Source organism: Vigna unguiculata, chromosome 2 (genome assembly GCF_037176805.1).
Source record: "Vigna unguiculata cultivar grain cowpea cultivar isolate G323 ecotype 2 chromosome 2, ASM3717680v1, whole genome shotgun sequence".
NCBI lineage: Eukaryota > Viridiplantae > Streptophyta > Magnoliopsida > Fabales > Fabaceae > Vigna > Vigna unguiculata.
The window spans coordinates 9,891,983-9,899,047 of NC_140793.1; positions in this window are offsets into that span (position 1 = coordinate 9,891,983).

Here is a 7,065-nt window from a genome sequence, read left to right on the forward strand (position 1 = left end):
TATAAAGTCAGCTCTTCCCAAAACTGATGACGCAAAAGAATTTATGAAATTTGTGGAAGAGCGCTCCCAAACTGCTGATAAGTCTCTCGCTGGGACACTGATGAGTACGTTGACCACTATGAAGTTTGACGGTTCGCGTACTATGCATGAGCATGTGATCGAGATGACAAATATCGCAGCAAGACTCAAGTCTTTAGGAATGGCAGTGGATGAAGGTTTTCTCGTGCAGTTCATTCTGAACTCATTACCGTCTGAATATAGTCCGTTCCAGATGAACTATAACACCATGAAAGACAAGTGGAATGTGCATGAATTGCACAGTATGCTAGTTCAGGAGGAGACCCGACTGAAGAATTTAGGAAGCCACTCTATTCAGTATGTGAAGAATCAAGGAGCTGTTGGAAAGAAAGTTGCTAAGAAACATGGAAAGGGTAAAGGACCACTAAAGATTGACGAGTCCTCAACCAAAATCCATAAGAAAAATGACAAATGTCATTTCTGCGGAAAGTCTGGACATTTCCAGAAGGACTGCATAAAGCGTAAGGCTTGGTTCGAAAAGAAAGGTGAGCATAATGCTTACGTATGTTTTGAATCAAACTTAACTGAAGTTCCCCATAATACGTGGTGGATTGATTCTGGATGTACGACTCATGTTTCTAATGTGATGTAGGGATTTCTTACAACCCGAACCATAAACCCAAATGAGAAGTTTGTCTTCATGGGCAATAAAGAGAAAGTTTCAGTGGAAGCGGTCGGGACTTATCGTCTAATCCTCGACACTGGATATCACTTAGACCTTATGGATACTTTTTATGTACCTAGTATCACTAGAAATTTAATTTCTTTGTCTAAGCTTGATATTGCTGGATATTCTTTTAAGTTTGGGAATGGTTGTTTCAGTTTGTTTAAGCGTACTTTTATGATTGGATCTGGTACACTTTATGATGGTTTATATAAATTGAATTTAGATAATTTATATGTTGAAACTCTTATGACTTTGCATCACAATGTTGGCACTAAACGTAGTTTAGTGGATGAACGATCTGCTTACTTGTGGCATAAACGTTTGGGACATATTTCCAAAGAAAGAATGCAAAGATTAGTAAAGAATGAAATCCTTCCGGATTTAGATTTTACTGATCTGAATGTGTGTGTGGATTGTATTAAAGGCAAACAAACTAAACACACAAAGAAAGGAGCCATGAGAAGCACTCAGCTTCTTGAAATCATACACACCGATATATGTGGTCCGTTTGATGTAAATTCTTTTAATAAAGAGAAGTACTTCATCACCTTTATTGATGATTTTTCGCGTTATGGACATGTCTATCTACTGCATGAGAAATCTCAGTCAGTAAATGCCTTGGAAGTTTATATAAGTGAAGTGGAAAGGCAATTAGACAGAAAGGTGAAAATCGTAAGGTCTGATAGAGGTGGTGAGTATTATGGAAGATATGATGAAAGTGGACAACACCCTGGTCCGTTCGCTAAGTTCCTTGAGAAACGTGGTATTTATGCTCAAGACACAATGCCAGGCACACCACAACAAAATGGTGTATCAGAAAGGCGTAATCGAACCTTAATGAATATGGTTAGGAGTATGTTAAGTAATTCATGTTTACCTGTATCATTGTGGATGTATGCTTTAAAGACTGTCATGTATTTGTTGAACAGGGTTCCTAGTAAAGTTGTTTAAAAGACTCCTTTTGAGTTATGGACGAATAGGAAACCCAGTTTGAGACACCTGCATGTTTGGGGTTGTCAGGCAGAAGTAAGAATATACAATCCGCAAGAAAAGAAACTGGATGAAAGAACAATCAGTGGATTTTTCATTGGTTATCCAGAAAAATCAAAGGGGTATATGTTTTACTGTCCTACCCATAGTACTAGAATCGTTGAAACTGGAAATGCTTGGTTCATTGAAAATGGTGAAACCAGTGGAAGTGAAGCTTCACGAAATATGGAGATTAAGGAAGTTAGAGTACAAGTTCCTATAACTAGTACTTCTTTATCAAGAGTTGTTGTTCCACATGTTGTAGAAACTCACAACAATCAAGAAGAACAACAAATTAATGATCCCGAGGTTAATAATGAACCGATAGTAGAACAACCACAAGAAATAATATTAAGAAGATCTCACAGAGATAGAAAGTCTGCTATTTCGAATGATTATGTGGTTTATCTACAAGAGTCAGAAAATGACTTAAGCATTGATAATGATCCAATTTCTTTTTCAGAAGCCATTAATGGTGATAATTCTGATAAGTGGTTAGATGCCATGAAAGATGAGCTTAAATCAATGGCACATAATGACGTATGGGACCTTGTGGAATTGCCAAAAGGATGCAAAAGAGTTGGGTGTAAATGGGTCTTTAAGACTAAGCGTGACTCTCAAGGCAATATTGAACGTTACAAGGCCCGTCTTGTTGCCAAAGGTTTTACTCAGAAAGATGGCATTGACTATAAAGAAACATTTTTGCCTGTTTCTAAGAAAGATTCTTTTAGAATTATCATGGCATTAGTAGCTCATTATGATCTTGAGTTGCATCAAATGGATGTTAAAACTGCTTTTCTGAATGGGGATTTAGAAGAGGATGTCTATATGGACCAACCGGTGGGGTTCGCTGAAGAAGGAAAGGAGCACATGGTGTGTAAACTTAAGAGATCAATATATGGACTTAAACAAGCTTCTCGGCAATGGTATCTTAAGTTCAATGATACTATTGTGTTCTTTGGATTTAAGGAAAACACCGTTGATCGGTGTATATATCTGAAGGTCAGTGGGAGTAAGTTTATATTTCTGATTCTGTATGTTGATGATATCTTGCTTGCGACTAATGATCTTGGTCTATTAAGTGAGACTAAGAGGTTTCTCTCTAATAACTTTGAAATGAAAGATATGGGTGAGGCATACTATGTGATTGGAATAGAAATATTCCGTGATAGATCACAAGGACTATTAGGTTTGTCTCAGAATGCATATATTAATAAAGTTTTAGAGAGATTCAAAATGGATAAATGTTCAGCATCTCCTGTTCCAATACAGAAAGGAGACAAGTTTAGTCTCATGCAATGTCCAAAGAATGATTTGGAACGGAAACAGATGGAAAATATCCCTTATGCATCTTTTGTTGGGAGTTTGATGTATGCTCAAACCTGTACGAGACCAGATATTAGCTTTGCAGTTGGTATGCTTGGTAGATACCAAAGTAATCCAGGTATGGAGCATTGAAAAGCTGCAAAGAAAGTTTTAAGATACCTACAAGGAACAAAGAATCACATGCTTACTTATAGAAAATCTGATCACCTTGAGGTGATAGGTTATATAGATTCAGACTTTGCCGGCTGTGTGGATACAAGAAAGTCTACATTTGGTTATGTATAGCACAGATCTTATGATTGCTGACCCTTTAATAAAAGGGTTACCGCCCAAATTGTATGCTGGTCATGTAAATGATATGGGCATTATGTCTACTAGTGAATGTTAAATGTTGAATGTTAATGTTTTTAATGTTTATGTGACACTTTGAGCTCCCTAATGTATAAATTTCTGAAATATGTGTTTTCTTCTTTATGTTTATGCATGCAAATTATGATGAAGAAAACAAATTATGTTATGTTATTGCTTTGTAAAATGACATTATGTTTGAACCCATTATGGACTTCTCATTTTTTAAGGTCGTGTTAAGGAGAAAGGGATGATATAGTAGTACATGGAAGGGATCATGTCGATCAAATGATGTGTGACTGCCATGACTCTTATTATTTCTGTATCTTTAATTATGAATAATGATGGAACCAATTTATGCAAGATCTTTTATTGCGCATTATGTTTATGTATTAAATCACATAATGTTATGACATCATATGAGTCAAGTGGGAGAATGTTAGAATTAATTGACGAATTAATTCTATTAGTGACTCATTTGAAATATTATGATGGGCCCAATTGTGATTTAATAAAATATAAATACTTATTGGTTATTATTATGGGAATTGATAATGAAATAAAAAAAAAGATAAAGATAAAATAAAACCAACTTGATGGACGTTGGTTTATAAAAAGAATTGGGGTTCTGTCTCTGGTCATAATGTTCTTTTCACTGTAACCCATCAAGAACGTGTGAGAAGAGAAAGAAAGGCAAAGAGATAGATTGGGAAACGGTGATTGAAGAGCACACAAGATTACAAATTTGAAGAACGCATATTCACAGGATCTCTCATGGATCAAGGTTAGTGCTCTATTATGTTTTATCGAGTAAGAATCATAAATCTTAAAGATCCTTAATTAGTTTTGCAAGAACTACCGAAAGACAAATCCAAAGTTAATCTAGCTAAATTAATAATATTTTTCAACTACTAGGATTGATAAAATGTTAAAGCCGTTACAATTATAAATAAAAAAAGAATAAAGAATAGAAATATTTTATAGCAAAAGCTAACTTATTTTAAATTGAATTTTGATCTATCGAAAATTATATCTAAGTAGTACGGTCTATTTTTGAATAAAAAAGGTAAAATTATAAAAAGAGAACTAGAAAAAATAAAATATTAAAAGAATAAAAATAAAAAAGAAAAAGAAAAAGAGATAAAAAAAAAGAAGAAGGAGAAAGTCATTCACTCACGAATTTCACAATAATAATCGTTTACTTTTCATATTACATTTCATAAAAGAAAAATAATTCTTTTCTGAATCTGCGTAATTAAATTCTATTAAATGAACTTTGATAAAAAATTTCAATATTCGGAATTAGATAGAGTATATTTGATATATTAGATTTTTTTTTTTATCAGCATTTGATATATTAGATAGTTGTCAGACATACTTTTTTTCTGACTAAAATTTGTTAAAAGAATACATATTTTGACCGACTATAATTCTTCTTTAATATATTTTCTGATTTAAAAGTAAGATTTATTAAAGTTAATGATTTTCAATGAAATAGAGATTAGAAAGAAAATGTCACAAAGTATGATTGGCATTATTCTTTCACGTAATAAATAAAAGTATGGTTGTATTTGATACAAGTGTATTTAAGCCGAATTAATCAAAAGGCAGGCCTGTATATGTACGTAATCAATACGTATAAATTATGATTTCTTATACTCATGATAAAACAGGAAATAATATTGTAGCATTTTTCAACTTTCTTTTAATGAGAAGTTAAATGTTTGTATACGTATACAATAGTAGTTAACTAAAATAATTAAAATAGATATAGGCATCGATACAAACTAAACTCATGAAAAGCTTTTTCAGTAGGGGTTATTTAAAAATTACAAAATCAAACAAACAAAGATTCCCAATAACCACTGGACTGATAATAACTAAAAGTCAAAAGTCAAGATTAGTTAGGAACTAGCACATTGAAAAATGCAAATTTTAACTTCTAATTATTCAAATATGGGTGAGATTAATTTAAACTCTAGAGTTGAGAAAAAAAAAAGATTAATTATGTTGACTAATGCATCGACCCTTTGTTTCTCATTTTTTTTTTCTTTTCTCGTGTGAATCACCAATCCTTTATTTTATGACTTACCTACACAGGGTTTTTCATATGTAATTAAATATGCATAAGCGTGACGTCTTGTCGTCGAAATATTTGCCCAATTTTCAACATTTGGATTGCAATTTCAATTTTTGTAAATCACAATGTCACACTTTGCAACTTCTTTTATACTCTATATATAGGCATTGACTTATTGAACTTTGTATAGATAAGGGTCATTTTGAGAATAAATATAAAAATTGAGAGGGTTGTAAAACTCATTTTACACCAAAAATTCAATAGATTGAACATTTTGGTTGTATGTTGTTTTATTGTTTAATAATATAATTTTATTTCTAATTTTCAAAGTAAATAATATACTAAAGTGAAAAATAAAGTAGATTAATTATTAGAATTTCAAATGTGAGTTTGATATTATATAGAGTAGAAATGGGTTGCAAGAACAATATATATATATATATATATATATATATATATATATATATATATATATATATATATATATATATATATATATATATATAAGACTCACATATTTATGTCTTAATATTTTGGATAGAGGATAAAGTCTTAACTTTTGTATACGAAATGTTTATAATCCATTGATCCAGAATCTCCTTGGTGTTTAACCCAGCAAATGGTGTGGTAAACATGGATTGAATATGGGAGTGATTGAATATTGGATTTTTTATTTAAAAAATCATATTAAGAATCAACGAAATCCTAATTTGTATAACTTGTTTAATTAGTTAATTGTTTAAATTTAGACTTATATATTTAATAACTATAACAAAATAATTGTTTGATTATTGAATACATGAATTGATCTATTTTCTTTTTCTTAATTTTTTAGTTTTTTATTTACATCGCGTTTTTTAATTTTCTTTTTAAGTTTTTATGATAAGAGATTATGAATTACTTGATAAAGTTTTGAAAAGGAAAACTTAATTTTAATAATTTAAAATATATCAATTATATGTGATCAATAAAAACTAAAGAATGAGATTGAAAAATTAAATAAAATAAAATAAAAACTAAAATACTAATACTTTTATGAATATCCAAAGGGAATTCTGTAAATTTTCAATGATCTAAACTTAGATGAAAATTTTTTAACTATGTTTTATAGGAAAGAAATAAAAAGATATTTATTTTTACATTTGAATAATATATTACATTAAATACAAAAGAAATATAAACCTAAACAGGTTAGTTCATACGTATGGGTATATGTTTTGACTTTTCTCATTTCTAATCTATTAATTAATTCATGTGAGTTATATTATAACATATAATATTACTTAATTATGAATTTAATGTAAGTTATCTAATTAAGTAAATCAATTAATATGAGATCGGTGAGTTTCAAAAACTTAGAATTTTTTGGTTTACTAAAGGATAATGGAAATCGTAATAGATTATAAAACCCGAGGCATGGTTATGATTCTTGAAGCATTAAATCAAGAAAATATTTTTTTCCTCTTCCCTTGTAAATAAATAACAAATTTAAGTATTTCCTTTATATATATTTGAAAAGTTGAATTCTAGCAAGAAA